Source organism: Rhinatrema bivittatum, chromosome 7 (genome assembly GCF_901001135.1).
Source record: "Rhinatrema bivittatum chromosome 7, aRhiBiv1.1, whole genome shotgun sequence".
In the NCBI taxonomy this organism is placed as follows: Eukaryota; Metazoa; Chordata; class Amphibia; order Gymnophiona; family Rhinatrematidae; genus Rhinatrema; species Rhinatrema bivittatum.
Window position 1 is genome coordinate 105,077,467 of NC_042621.1, and position 15,935 is coordinate 105,093,401.

At 46.1% G+C, this 15,935-nt stretch overlaps 1 protein-coding gene across 2 annotated transcripts in view; it reads left to right on the forward strand.

Annotated features, from left to right (window-relative positions):
• The first annotated feature begins 572 nt into the window (after positions 1-572).
• LOC115095337 (anoctamin-10-like) overlaps positions 573-15,935 on the forward strand; it is a 79,587-nt gene continuing 64,224 nt past the window's right edge. For both annotated transcript variants that reach the window (XM_029608866.1, XM_029608867.1), the window contains exon 1: positions 573-713. The gene's annotated coding sequence lies outside the window, so the exon portion shown is untranslated. The remainder of the gene's footprint in view (positions 714-15,935) is intronic.

Consider the following 15,935-nt stretch of genomic DNA (forward strand, 5'->3'; position numbering starts at 1 on the left):
TTTCCAATTTTCACAGAGAACTTTCTGTTAGAGAGATAGGATTTGAACCAAGCAAGAGCTATTCCTGAGATGCCGATGCTTTCTAGCCGTGTCAGGAGGTGGTGGTGGCTGATGGCTGATGGTGGCTGATGGTGTCAAAGGCCGCTGAGATGTCTACCGTTAGTTTCTCCATCATCGAAGAATTGTCTGTATAAAGTCAAGACAAATCGACTGGCATGCAAATGCCCAGGTACTTAATACCCTCATCTGAAAATTTGAATCCACTCAGCTCTGGTGGTGATGTCTTATCTTTAATCCCGCAAGCACTTCTAAGGGATTGAACACCTGAAAATCCAGCACGACCTGCAAGTCTATAGTGAAAATTGCTGAAGATCTCTCATAGCGCTCTGCAAGCCCCGAAAGGGAAAGTTGTGCCCATGTTTTCATGTGTCACACAACTGAAGTAATGCATGATCTGTTCAGAAAAACGGCAGGCTCTAGGACCCAGAAAGCCGAATTCCCCGCATTGACTTTGAGAAACTGTGAGCACATTCTATAGAAAACTTGCTCCACCTGTAAGTGCAGGCATTCTGTCTGCCTGTGACACACCCCTCACCCTTGAAAGGCAACAAGAAAGAGAAAACCGGGCACCTTATCCATGCAAGTGATCACTACTTACAGGGGCATCTCGTGTCCAGGAGCTCCCCTGCTTGGTGAAATGTCTCGGAACCAAGGTATTTCTTCCTGTCTAATCAGACTGACCTTGCTAATATTATTCAGGCACACAACTTGGGCGAAGACATAAATCAGGCTATAGAGAACATGGAGAGAAAAAAATGCATGGTCTGCCTAGTTTGTTTAATGTAATATATTTCTGTGAGGGTTTACTGCAGAGCAAACAGCACTAAGACTGGTTGAAAGAAGTCGCGTTGCAATTTACTGGTTGTCCGGCTACATATTGATAAAAATCTAGCCACGGGTTTGTTTTTTTGTTTGGGGGGCGGTGTCCCATAGCTGAAAACTATTCAAGGACAGATACAGTATTGGCAACAGCCCTCGCACACGGCCCCGCCACAGAACAGGGACAGCATGGGCGGCAGCAGCTCAAACCTACCACACACTCACTCTGCCTCATCTACAGCAGCAGCAGCAGTGCAAGCCTTCCTCCCTCACGCGTGCTTGCTGCCCTGACGCAAACCAGACACAGCGCTTTCCTCCTCTCATACACACTCGCTGCTTCACCATAGGTCGAGCACTGCATTTGAAGAAATGCAAGCTTTCCTCCGCTTCCCCACCAGAAAATATATCACTACTGATAGCAGTGCACTGCAAGCTTTCCTCCCCCCCCCCCCCCGAATAAACAGGTTCAGCAGTACAGCTCCATTGGTAGCAGTACAAGCTTAGGGGTAGATTTTAAAAGGAGCGCGTGCGGCGTACATGTGCGCGCGCTACCCGGCGCGCGCACATGTACACGCGATTTTATAACTTGAACACGCAGGCGCGTTCAAGTTATAAAATCAGGGGTCGCGCGCGCTAGGGGGGTGCACCTGTGTGCGCGCTGAGCCGCGCTTCCTTCCCCGTTCCCTTCCCCCTAACCTGACCTTCCCACCCCTTCCCCTAACCGTTCCTCCCCCTAGCCCTACTCTAACCCCCCCAAAATTGTTATTTTACCTTTTGCGCCTGCCTCTGGGCAGGCGCAAGTTGCATGCGCCATCAGCCTGCCGGCAAGCGATCCTCCGACACAGTGACAATGGCCGCTCTGTCGGAGGCCTCTGGCCCCGCCCCTGTACCACCTCACTCCGCTCCCGGATCGCTCTTTTTGTAAAGCCCCAGGACTTACATGCGTCCTGGGGCTTTACGCGCGTCGCCGGGCCTTTTTAAAATAGGCCCGGCGACGCATAACCCTTTTAAAATCCAGCCCTATGCTTGCGCCATGCCCTCACTGCTCTGCCATAGAACAGACAGCAGCACGAGCTTCCCAATACACACTGACCAGGCTGACCAGGGCTCATACTTTATACAGGAGAGTTCTTTTTTTTAAGAAACTGTCTTATGTCCTGCTTAAGAACAGAACACACAGTTATCTTGTTTTTCAAGCTAACCATACACGGAAAACAAAATTCAGCTTAATTTTTTTGTAACACACTAGGATTTTTGAAAAAGGGGATGCAGATTGTATAATGCATCATCATCCCCCCCCCCCCCACTCCTTTCCACCTCGCACTCTCTCATCTTCCCTTCTGTTTTTTCTCCCCCAAGACCAGTACAGGCATTTTTGCTGCCCTCTGTGAACAATTACTGTGTTACCCCCTCCCACCTCAATCTGTTTCTTTGGGGGGTTTTTTAAACCCAGATTTTTTATTGTTTTTCCTAATAACCAAAGCACAGTAGAAACTGTTAGTCTCACACTCTGATCCAGGCCCTCCTTCCCCACCAAAAAACAAAACAAAACATGCACCCTCCAGCAATATAAACTTTCAAAATTGACATACCCTTTGAATCTATCTTATCCCATCAGCAGGTCCAAAACGCTAAAATTGGGCAGAAGTAATCCCAAGCTGCTCCTGCCCCACCCAGCAGTATGTAAAATGATGCTTGCTGGCCCTGTAGCTGGCACCATTATGTTGTACAGAATTACATGCACTGCCAAAAAAAAAAAAAAAAAGACACTTGGAACCCATATGATAGGATTGGCCCTCAGAAAGTCTTAAGTAAATTGAATGACAATAATGATATAGTAAACTTCCCATAACAAAACAGTACTAATTGCCAGTAGTCAAACAGGAACAACCCAATCCATGAAAAAGCAAAACTGCAAATATTACCTCAGGCCCTAAAACACCAATACATCTTCTATGGGAAAACAGAACAAACTAGGCTGCTATAAATCCCTACATAGATACTATCTGCTAGCAAAATACCCTACCTAGGTTACACATGTAGAACACAGACAGACCCTCATCAAATACAGAAAAAAGAGACCATAAAGTATAAAAGAAACATGTAACAGAAACCAAACTGGGAAACTGCAACAAGCCAGACTCTATGCATTGCAGCAATGGAAAAACAGAAACATCAATCCTCAAAATCATTCATCAAACAATAAAATTGAGGAATATAAATAAATCATATTAGTAAAACCATACTAATAAAAAATCTCCAATGAACTGATGAACAGAATAATATCCAATAATTAAGAGCTCATACAAAATTTAAAACATTTTCCAAACAGCAGTAAAGTATTTCAAAATGGCAGACACATCAAACACCCAATAATTAAAACAAGGATGGAAAAATTGCCCACTCTTCATACCTGAAAACTTTTGATTTCCAGGCTACCTGAGCTGGTCTTGGATTAATGAAGCAGCACAAACTTTCTTCACACACACACATACATATTGCAGGCAGGCTTCCATTCACACACTTATCTCCCAGGCAGGCTCCCATTCACTCACACACATGCACACACCATCCCTAGCAGGCTCCCATTCACACATACACCTATCCCAGGCAGGCTCCCATTTACATTCACACACACAGGCAGGTGCCCATTCATACTCCACAGCCCCCCACCTCCCCCCGCAGGCAGGCTCCCATTCATAACCCCCCTCCCCAGGTAGGTTCCCATTCTCACATTCATCCCCCCATCTAGGCAGGCTCCCAGTCACAGATATACACACACACACACAGCCCAGGCTGGCAGGCTCCCCATCTGGAGTAGAAGATCAAGCTCATTCTTCTACGTGTGGCTTGCACTGTAGAGAAGCAGGAAAATGGGTTTCCTCCTGCTGGGGTCCTCCTCTTTATTCGGTTGCTGGTGGGATGGGATCCTCTGATAGCTTCCAGGGCCTTTCTTCTTTTTTCGGATGCCGGTGGGATGGCGTCCACTGATGGCCTCCTAAGCCTCTTATTTGTTTTTAGTGAGCCCCTTCCATTGCCACCCTGTGTAATTGCACGATGTGCAGACCTGGTAGTGCCGGACCTGCTCTTCCCTTTCCTCCTCCCTGCTGCTCCTTCTAGGTTCCTCTCAACCTATCACTTGCCATTTCTTTCTAGCTCCCCTTTTCTCCCTTGGATACCTCTCCATCTCCCTTTTCCCGTTCCATTTTCTCCTCTCCTCTACCCAAGGAGGAGCTCTATTCCTATGCTAAAGTCCCCTTCAGCTCCTCTTCTCTTTCAGATCTCTTTATCTCTCTCTCTCTCTTTCCTTTAGCTTTTCTCCCTCTTTTCCAGATTCCTCACTATCACTGCATTCTCAGGTTCCTTCACTTTTTCCCCTCCTCTCCTCCAGGATCCTTTCAGTTTCACAACAATACTAGTTGGTGCAGTTTCTTTTTTCGCCAAAGACTTTTTTTTTTTTAAACAAACGTTTTTATTGGTGATCTTCATAAATCATACAAACATAATGAGCAGACAGGCATTAGAGATATAACCACCATTTTGATACTTACCCTAACCTTACATTATTCTATCCATTCCCTCCCCTTCCCACCCCCCTTTGCACATCACACTAATGCTTCGTACAGAATTTCAGAATAGATAAACAGGTAAAACAAAAGCTAAAAAAGAACGTCTGCTTGACAAAAGTGTTATTCTCTATTGCCCAGCCGCCAAGAAAACAATAGCATACTCATCCCTCGTTACACGCTTCCTAAAAACAGGATGGCGTCAGCTTCCAAGTAATGTTCCTTAGTATGTCATAGGTGACCATCAGGAGATTTACGTCAGTTAAGGTAAGGGTCACAGATGGAATGAAAGCATTTCAAACTTTGGTGTTTTTCTGCTGTCGATTTGCTCATAGTGCAAACGTTATCAAGCCTCATTAAAACATTCACTAGCGTTGTTCTGTGGGCCTGCTTCCAAGCTTTGGCAGTCTCGAGCCTGGTTGCTATGCATGCCTGGATAATAAGGGAATGAAAGCTAGAGTTGATTGCCAATTCCTGTATTATTTAAAAGCGCTGTCTCCATCCGTAGACGCACTGCATCGGATGATATATTGGAAAGCGTGTCTTCAATCTGCCTCCATAAGGGGGCAATACATTCCCCTGTCCACCACATATGTGCAAATGTACCTAAGGTTTTACAGCCCCTCCAACTCATTCCATCAAACTTGGGTAGCATTTTCAATAGTCTGTCAGGGGATAGATACCATCTGTAAAGAAGCTTATAGCCATTTTCAACCAACAGGGAGGAAATAGAAGCTCTGCCTATTTGCTCATAAACCTCTAGCCGTTCTTCAGAGGAGATCTCTCTAGAGAGATCCCTACCCCGTGTGCTAATGTGGGTTGGGGTACTTTTAAGTCTCAAATTCAACAACTTGTAGACTTTTGAAATGAGTCCCTTAAAGTTAAACAGGGTAGAGCAAAAACCCTCGAACAGAGATTTGCCCATGCATAAATTATCTTTTATATTACTGCTCTTACAGAAGTGATATACTTGTTGATTTGCTAGGAACTCTGAACTTGGTAGTTGATGTGTCGAATATAGAGATTCAAAAGATAAAATATTATCACCACCCAAATATGCTCAAAGCAGCATATACCTCGAGATTTCCATGCTGTAAACTAAGGAAAGGGCACAGCTGCTAGGGAAAAAGATGCAGTTATGAAACAGGTTAGTTAAATGATAGCAAGCTTTGTTACCCACAAGTTTCACCTTCCACTTTTCCCATAGGCTCAAGGTATGTCGCGTAGTTGGAAGCATTTGAGGACAAGCCGTCCATGTCTTCCTAGCTTGCCACGGTGTGGCTGCTAAAGGCATCTCAGACATTTGTGATTGCTCTATTATTACCCAATGTTTAACATCTTCTACATGATGCCATAAAATCAGGGGTCTCATCTGGGCTGCTACATAGTACCATATTAAGTTGGGTACTCCCAACCCACCTTCCAACTTACAGGCCGATACAGTAAAGCGCGGCCGTGGTTACCCTGCTTCTAACCTGCTTCTAACTCACAATTTGGCCGCGTAAGTCCAACCCGCGATTCACTACCCCTTTAAACTCATCCTTACCGCTTCTTTAAATCAACCGGTAACCCTTTCTGCCCGCAGCATGTATATGAGATGTAAATGCTCCGATTAGCTATTCCCTCCCATACAGCAATGTGCGCCCCGATTATCTCCTTTTTAACCTGTAGTTTTGCCGCGCGTTTAACCTGCTAACTTACCGCCTACCCTTACCCCTGCGTTAGTATGGAGCATCAGGTCAGAGACACGAAATTCATGGGCAAAAGACCCCCCTCACCCCCTGGGATCCTTACCCTGGCGTTAGTGTGGTGTGACAGCAATAGGCAGGCTCCGGTCAAAATCCCCCCCTCCCGAAGCAAGGCGCAGGGCGAAAATCGGCAAAACACAAGTAAATAAAGTGTAATAAAAGTAAACTTACTGCATGTGAATTTTCTTTGAACAGTCCTCTCTCCCCTCCTCCCGAGGCGCTCTCCTGCCTCCCGGGGGCAGCCGGCGGCGAAAGCGGCTTCCAGCAGCCCCTGCCGGCGAAGGTGGATGAATGCACGCCCGCCGGCGAAGGTGAGTGAATGAATGCACACTCGTACGCGCCGGCGGGCGTGCTTTCATCCAGGCGGGAGCCGGCGGGCGTGCACTCAGCCAGGCGAGAGCCGGCAGGCGAGTAGGTGTGCATTCATCCAGGCGGGAGCCGGCGGGCGTGCATTCGGCCAGGCGGGAGCCAGCGGGCGTGCACTCACCCAGGCGGGAGCCGGCGGGCATGCATTCATCCAGGCGGGAGCCGGCGGGCGTGCATTCGGCCAGGCGGGAGCTGGCGGGCGTGCACTCACCCAGGCGGGAGCCGGCGGGCGTGCAGGCGTGCATTCACCCAGGCAGGAGCCGGCGGGCATGCTGGCGTGCATTCATCCAGGTGGAGGGAGCCGGCGGCGAAAGCAGCTTCCAGCAGCCCCCGCCGGCGATGAATGAATGCACGCCTGTGTACACCTGTGCGTGCAATTTTGGCGCTCAAGGCGTGACGTCACGACGTTTGACATCACGGCGTGTGACGTCAGCATTCGCTAATGCACTGCCTTGAGCGCCCAAATTGCACACACAGGCGTGCATTCATTCACCTTTGCCGGCGGGGGCAGGGGAGCCAAAGCGGCTTCCAGCAGCCCCCGCCGGCGAAGGTGAATGAATGCAATTTGGGCGCTCAAGGCAGTGCATTAGCGAACGCCGACGTCACACGCCGTGACGCCAAACGTCGTGACGTCACACCTTGAGCACCAAAATTGCACGCACAGGCGCGCATTCATTCACCGCCGGCGGGGGCTGCTTGAAGCCGCTTTCGCCGCCGGCTGCCCCCGGGAGGCAGGGGAGCCGCAGTACGCGCCTCGGGAGGAGGAGAGAGAGAGAGGACTGTTCAAAGAAAATTCACATGCAGTAAGTTTACTTTTATTACACTTTATTCACTTTGTTTTAATTTTCACCCTGCCTTGCTTCGGGAGGGGGGAGAGAGGACTCGCAATCCCCCCTGGTACCTGTCATTTCAAACGTCATGATACTGTATAGGTGCTGTATAGCGCTCTATACAGTAAAATGGATTGTGCGGGCCTAACGCTTCACGGACGCTTCTTGGACGCGGCTTGCATTTGCAAGCTATTTCAATACAGTATCGAGCGGTAGGTGATCCGAACTGTGCGTGCGGCAAACGCGGGTGCGCCCGGCCGTAACGCACCTCTTCCTACTGCTCCTTACTGTATCGGCCTGTTAGTTTGGTAAAGGGTAGACCTACTAACCCTGGGAGGACACCTTTTCCAAATAAAACTAAAAACCCTTTTTTGCCAGTTATTCAATATATTGTTAGGGATGGAAATAGTCAGAGAGTGGAACAGATAGAGCAGCCTGGGCAGGAAATTCATTTTTATCGTCACTATGCGACCTAGCCATGAGATCGGAAGGTTGCACCATTTTTCCAGGTCTAGCAATGCTTGTATAATAAGGGTGAGTCATTCAGAGCAAATAGATCTTTTGGGTGGGCCGAGAGATAGATCCCCAAATATTTAATCTTACTATTAGCCCAGTGGAAACGGGTTGTGTTTCCCTTAGCATCTGAACAAATTCTGTTTTACATGTAATGTTGAGGATTTCAGATTTCTCCCAATTCACCTTAAACCCTGAGACCTTGCTAAAAGAACGTAAATCATGTTCTCTTGCTAACAAGGAATCATGGGGGTTTGTAATTGTAAACATTATGTCATCAGCAAAGAGGGAGAGTTTAAATGAATTGTTGCTGAACGTAAAACCAGATAAACCAGTTGTTGCGGATAGTAATAGCCAATGGTTCTAAAAATAGAGTGAACACAATGGGAGAAAGGGGGCAGCCCTGTCTAATCCCTCTACCCACTGGAAAATAATCTGAATAACCTCCATTGATTTTGAGACAGGCTCTGGGTTTTTGGTATAATCTGGCTAACCATGTACAAAAGTAAGACCCAAAACCCATCTTTGCCAGTACTCGAAAAAGGAAAGGCCAGTGCACCATATCAAAGGCCTTTTCAGCATCAATGGATAAGAAAATGGATTCTTCATTGTTCCTATGGGCCCACCACATAATATCTATTAGTTTACGAATGTTGTCCCCTGCTAGTCTCCCCGGTATAAATCCTGCTTGATCTGGATGGATAAGAGTTATGATATACTTATTTACCCGCCCTGCTAAGATTTTTGGTAGTATTTTGAGGTCTGTATTTATCAATGAAAAAGGACTATATGACCCACATATTGCAGGGTCTCAACCCGGCTTTAACAATACTGTTAGCGTTGTGAGATAGAGATTCTCCATTTCTCAAATAATTGAATACTTTTTGTAAATAAGTTATAATGTATGGGCCAAATTGTTTATAAAATTTCGCTGTGAGTCCATCTGGACCTGGCGATTTTCCCATCTTAAGTGTTTTTATAATATTTAATATCTCCACGGTCGTAATTTTCTCATCTAATTCACCCTTCGCACCATCAGATAAAGTAGGTAATGGGACCATCTCAAGATAACTATCTATCAAGCCCTGAGTGATATTAGACTCTGATGCATAGAGACTAGTGTAAAATTGGAGGAATCTTTTGTGGATATCCATGTTATTCATAAGAATGGCACCCCCTTCATCCTTAATTTTGGCAATTGTATTCTGATATAGGGTTTTCTTCAATTTGTTCGCTAGATTTTTCCCGGCCTTGTTGCCCCCCCTCGAAATAATCTTGTTTCGCAAGTTCCATCATATGAACCATCTTTATGGATTCCAGCCGCATGAGGTATTCTCTGGCCCAGGATAGTTGTAGTACCACTTTCTGGGAACCTGTAGCTTGATGCTTACGGGATAGGTTCGAGATTACCTCATGCAGAGCCTGGGATTCCTGGGTGCTTCATTTCTTAATATACATGGCTCTAGATATTAAAAGGCCTTGTACATATGCTTTTAGAGAATCCCAGACTATAGGTGGGGATATATCTCCGGTGTCATTCCTCTCTAGGTAATCTTTAATATTAGTTATGAGATAGTCATTAAACCCTACATCTGACAACAGGGAATCGTTTAATCGCCAAAAGTGAACCCCTTTATCATGTTGTTCAAATGTGATATCTAACCAAACTGCCGTGTGATCGGTCGACGCTGCTGGGGATATAGCAGATTTAGTGATGTTATTAAAGAGGGCTTTATCTGAGAGGAAATCTGTTCTTGAATGGGAAGTATGTGAGGGAGAATAAAAGGTATAAGATCGTGATGATGGGAAGTGTGCTCTCCATACATCTATCAGTTGCCAGTTTTCCATCAGCTCTTTTAATTTAGCTTTGTGATAAGGGGCGGTCGAGACACTACCCCTGGAAGCATCAAGCGAGGGAGTCCTAACTAAATTGAAATTGCCCCCAATAATCAGTTTACCTCTGCTGTGTAAGAGTAATACCTGGTGCAATGCATCTAAAGATACTACCTGGTCTTTGTTTGGGGCATATATATTTACTAGTGTGTATTCCACACCATCCACCAATATTAGTAGCAAGAGATATCTTCCCAATGGATCTCGAATACATAATTGACACTCAAACACAAAGTGTTGCGAAAAGAATATACATACCCCAGTGTAGTTGGATGTTTTAGAACTGGGAGTGAAAAACTGTTTAGGGTACATACTAGATTTTAGTAAAGATTTGTACCAACTTTTTAAATGAGACTCTTGGACAAATATGATATCCGCTTTCAGGTTCCCCATTTCTTTAAAAAATAGGTGTCTCTTAAAAGGAGAGTTTAAACCCTTGACATTAAGGGAGACTATTTGAAAAGAAGCCATGGGGAATCGTAAAGGTCTGCTTCTGCCTCTTAGGGATGTGCTTTGGGTAAAAATTTTGTGTCGGGTTTCATTTCGGGACCTCCCCACGGGAATTTCGTTTTTCCCGCGCTTCGGGTTTTTTTTTCGGGGGCCCTGATTTTTGGGTTAGTGCGCACAATCGGGAGTTAGTGCACACTAAATCAAAAATGAATTTTTTCTGAAATTTCGGAAAAAATTCAATCGTTTTTCAGTTCTCCCAAACCATTCCAAATTAGGCAATTTCATTGACATTGCCTAATTCGGGAAAAACAATTGCATATCCCTACTCTTTAGTGCTCTGGTCCCAAACTCCTTCTCCATTTTGTACAGAGTAGAGAAATATACTTCAAATAGAACTGAGGAACACATACCATCTTGATCCCCAACATGGGGGTATAACGGGGAGAGAGATAAAAGAAAATCAGGCAACTCATCATTAACCTAATAATCAGAACAAGTGCTAAACACTTTTCCAATCAATACCTGTTGTACATATCGCCAGGTACCCAAAGCCAGCTGTCAAATCAAAAATATGCATAGTTGAAATGTGCATTGACCCTTTCTTATAAGTACCCCATAAACCTCCCCCCCCCCCCCCATAATAGATTATAGATCTCCTCTAACCTCCCCACAGATCCAGAGCTCCCATCCCTATGGAGGAAAATAATATCATAAAACATGGAGGCTCCCTCCAGCCATGGTATAGCTACTTCAATAGGAGGCCATAATGGGAGCTACATACATAATTGCCCTAAGTATCATAACATGCTAAAATCTTTCCTTCCAATTCTTTTGAAAAATATCAGAAATTATAACTATTAAGAAAGCCAATTCTCTCGAGACGCCCTTGATGTTAGAAGATTGAGCGAAGTCCCAACTCTGAGTGCGAAGAACTGCTGGTTCAGGGTACTTCAGTATTTTTCCTTTGTGTATCCGAGTTTTTTTTCAGTCTGCTGTTTCTGGCGCTTACCCTCTGCCATCTTGGGTGCTGGTTTTTAGGTATGAATTTTTTAGATCCAGTGGTCTGTGATGCTGATGTAGAAAATCCCCGATCTTTCAATATTAAAGCTGCTTCAGCAACAGATCGTAGTCGGGAAGATACCCCATCCCATGTAAAACTTAATCCAAAAGGGTGCAACCATCTATATTTTATGTTCTCTCTCCGCAGAAATGTGGTCACCTTCCTCAAATCCAATCAATTTTCTAGAGTAGCCTGGGACAAGTCTGCATACACTGATATTTCTTGGTTTTCCCATGACCATCTTATTTGTTTCCTGGCCGCTGCAGCTACTTTTTCTTTCAGGGAATAGTCATGAAAGCATACTATAATATCGCGCATTTGGTTAGTGTTCACCAATCTCAGGACTCTGTGCGCCCTATCCAGCTTAATGTCTGGAGTTGATCCTTCCTTGTTTGCATTGCTGGAGTCTAGAAGGAATTTGCAAAAACAGCTAATTACGGAGAAACAGTCCACATTATCCGGTGTTTCAGAAAAACCTCTGAATCAGAGGTTCCCCCTCCTGGCTCTGTTTTCCAAGTCCGCGAGCTTAGCTCTCATGGCGGCGTTTTCTTCCTGTAGCTCAGAGCATACATCTTGCAGTTGCTTTTGCCTCAGACTGAGTGTCCACTCTCATATCAATTTCGTCCACTCTGTGCCCAAGCAATGTAATTTCTTCATGGAATTCTTCCAACATTTCATGAATTTCTTTTTTGTAATTTTTCAAATCTTGTCTGAGGCTACAGAACCAGTCGCGAATTTCTGTGCGGGTCGGGGCCTCCTCCGAGGTGATTTTGAAGGCGTCATCAGGGTTGTTTGTTTCCTCGGACTGCTCCGTACCCACTCCATGATTGTCTGCCTCGGCCTCCCGCTCTTCAGGTTTTTCGATAGGAAAAATAGTTAAAGTCAACAGATTTTCACTTCGTAGCCTTTGCAAATGCAATCTCGGGATCTCAACGTATCTCTGGGTGGAAGGAGAGATGCAAATAGCTCCTAAAATTAGCTAAAGTTGTAGGCTAGGAGAGGAGCTCGTGGCTCAAGCAGCCATCTGTTACGATGACGTCACTTCCTCCTCTCTTTTCTCCAAAGACTTCAGATCACTTATACTTGTGTGTGTGTGCTTACAATAGAAGGAAAGGAGGAGTAGGTATGCTATAGATAGTGGTAAGGTACGATTTGCAAGAAGCAATGGCTTCATCATGCCCAAAGAGCTAGATAGATCCAGAGGCAACAAGTAGGACCAGAGTCCTGCTTGCTGATTTCTCCTAATGTGCTATGGAATCAAGAAATGTCGTGGACATTGTGCTCCTACTGCTGTAGTATCTTCTTATCATTCTGGGCATGAACACTGGCTTGCTGCAATGGGATGGGGGGAGCAAATGGATTCTCTGTCTAAGTCTAAACAAGTTGAAACTCAACCCCAAAAGAATGAGTACTGTGGATTGTAAAAACAGACCATACCCACCTGGGCACCAAGGTAATGCTTAGCAAGCTAGCTCTCCCCTTCAGCCATCAAGTTCGGAGCCTAGATTTTTTTTCTAGACTCAAACTTCACAATCAAAGCCAAAGTCTGTGCAGTGACTAAAGCAGCTTTCTTCAAACTACACCAACTATAACATCCATGGCCTCTTCTTGACCATTCGGCCTTTGCAGCAATTATCCAGGTCTCTGTGATCTTCTGCCTGAACTACTGCAACTTGCTGTTCATTGGAATGCCCATCAAACTGAACCAGTGACTGCAGCTTGTACAAAATACTGCAGTACATAACTGTTGAGTAATAAAAACAAATTTGACAAGATCACACCTACCTTTATAAGATACGCGCGTAGCCGCGCGTATCTTATAAAATCCGGGATTGGCGCGCGCAAGGGGGTGCACATTTGTGCAACCTGCGTGCGCCGAGCCCAGCGCAAGCTGCATGTTCCCTCCGAGGCCGCTCCGATGTCGGAGCGGCCTCGGAGGGAACTTTTCTTCGCCCTCCCCCCACCTTCCCCTCCCTTCCCCTACCTAACCCCCCCCCCCCCCCCAGCCCTATCTAAACCCCCCCTTACCTTTGTCGGCAAAGTTACGCCTGCTGAAAGCAGGCTTAATTTTGCGCGCGTCGCCGGCAGCCCCGCTCTGTCCTCCGGTCCCGGGGGCTGGTCCGGAGACCTCGACCACGCCCCGGGGCCGGCGCCACGCCCCCGGGCCCGCCCCCGAAACGCTGCGTCGTTTCGGGAACGCCCCGGACACGCTCCCTCCCTCCCCTTTTCGAAAGCCCCGGGACTTACGCGCGTCCCGGGGCTTTATGCGCGCCGGCGGCCTATGCAAAATAGGCGCACTGGCGCACGAGGGCCCTGCGCACGTAAATCCGGAAGGATTTACGCGCGCGGCCCTTTTAAAATCCACCCCTATGTGTGGCGCAAACATAACGATGCCCAATCATCAGCAAACACCATCCCTATAGAAAAGTATAGGGATAGCATCATCAGGTTGTGGGGATGCATTTCCTCATTGGGACTGGGCATCTTGCTAAAATTAAAGGACGGATGGATGGTGCAACATACAGGGAGGTACTGCAAGGCAATCTGCTACAGTCTGCTAAAAAAAGTAAAACTTGGAAGAAGGTTCACCTTTTAGCAGGGCAATGATCCCAAGCACAAGACCAAAGCAGCACAGCACAGGAGTGGTTGAACCTTGGATTTACCCAAGGGAAGTCTTGCCTAACAAATCTGCTTCATTTTTTTGAAGGGGTTAATAAACATGTGGATAAGGTGAACCAGTAGATGTTAGTGTATTTGGATTTTCAGAAGGCATTTGACAAAGTCCCTCATGAGACGCTTCTAAGAAAACTAAAAAGTCATGGGATAGGAGGCGATGTCCTTTCATGGATTACAAACTGGTTGAAAGACAGGAAACAGAGAGTAGGATTAAATGGTCAGTTTTCTCAGTGGAAAAGGGTAAACAGTGGAGTGCCTCAGGGATCTGTACTTGGACCAGTGCTTTTAAATATATATATAAATGATCTGGAAAGGAATATGACGAGTGAGGTTATAAAATTTGCGGACAATAGAAAATTATTCAGAGAAGTAAAATCACAAGCAGATTGTGATACATTACAGGAGGACCTTGCAAGACTGGAAGATTGGAAATCCAAATGGCAGATGAAATTTAATGTGGACAAGTGCAAGATGTTGCATATAGGAAAAAATAACCCTTGCTGTAGTTACACGATGTTAGGTTCCATATTAGGAGCTACCACCCAGGAAAAAGATCTAGGCATCATAGTGGATAATACTTTAAAATCGTCAGCTCAGTGTGCTGCAGCAGTCAAAAAAGCAAACAGAAAGTTAGGAATTATTAGGGAGGGAAAGGTTAATAAAACGGAAAATGTCATAATGCCTCTATATTGCTCCATGGTGAGACCGCACCTGGAATACTGTGTACAATTCTGGTCGCCGCATTTCAAAAAAGATATAGTTGCAATGGAGAAGGTACAGAGAAGGGCAACCAAAATGATAAAGGGGATGGAACAGCTTCCCTATGAGGAAAGGCTGAAGAGGTTAGGGCTGTTCAGCTTGGAGAAGAGACGGCGGAGAGGGGATATGATAGAGGTCTTTAAGATCATGAGAGGTCTTGAACAAGTAGATGTGAATCAGTTATTTACACTTTCGGATAATAGAATGCCTAGGGGGCATTCCATGAAGTTAGCAAGTAGCACATTTAAGACTAATCGGAGACAATTCTTTTTCATTCAATGCTCAATTAAGCTCTGGAATTTGCTGCCAGAGGATGTGGTTAGTGCAGTTAGTGTAGCTGGGTTTAAAGAAGGTTTGGATAAGTTCTTGGAGGAGAAGTCCATTAACTGCTATTAATCAAGTTTACTTAGAGAATAGCCACTGCTATTAATTGCATCAGTAGCATAGGGATCTTCTTAGTGTTTGGGTACTTTCCAGGTTCTTGTGGCCTGGTTTGGCCTCTGTTGGAAACAGTATGCTGGGCTTGATGGACACTTGGTCTGACCCAGTATGGCAATTTCTTATGTTCTTAAAAAGGTGAATGTTCTACAATGGCCATTTCAAAGTCCAGATCTCAGTCCAATCGAGAATCTGTGGCACTATTTGAAAATTGAATCTATAAGCATCATCCAACCAACCTGAACAACCTGGACCAAATTTGCCTGGAAAATAGGTGAAAATCACTCCCAAACAGTGTGCAAAGCTGGTAGAAACTTACCCCAACAGACTTAAAGCTTTTATTGTAGCAAAAGATGTTTCTACCAAGAACTAGTCTGAAGGGATTGAATATTTATACAAGCAGCATTTTTCAGTTTTTAATTTAATTATACAAAAAATGCAGAGAAATAGGGGCGGATTTTCAGCGCCCTGCTCGCCTAAATCCGCCCAAAACCGGGCGGATTTAGGCGAGCAGGGCCCTGCGCGCCGGTAAGCCTATTTTACATAGGCCTACCGGCGCGCGCAGACCCCGGGACTCGCGTACGTCCCGGGGTTTTCGGAGGGGGGCGTGTCGGGGGCGTGTCGGGGAGCGGGCCCGGTCGACGCGGCGTTTCGGGGGCGTGTCGGCCGCGTTTTGGGGGCGGGTACGGGGCGTGGCTATGGCCCGGGGGCGTGGCCGCGCCCTCCGTACCCGCCCCCAGGTCGCGGCCCGGCGCGC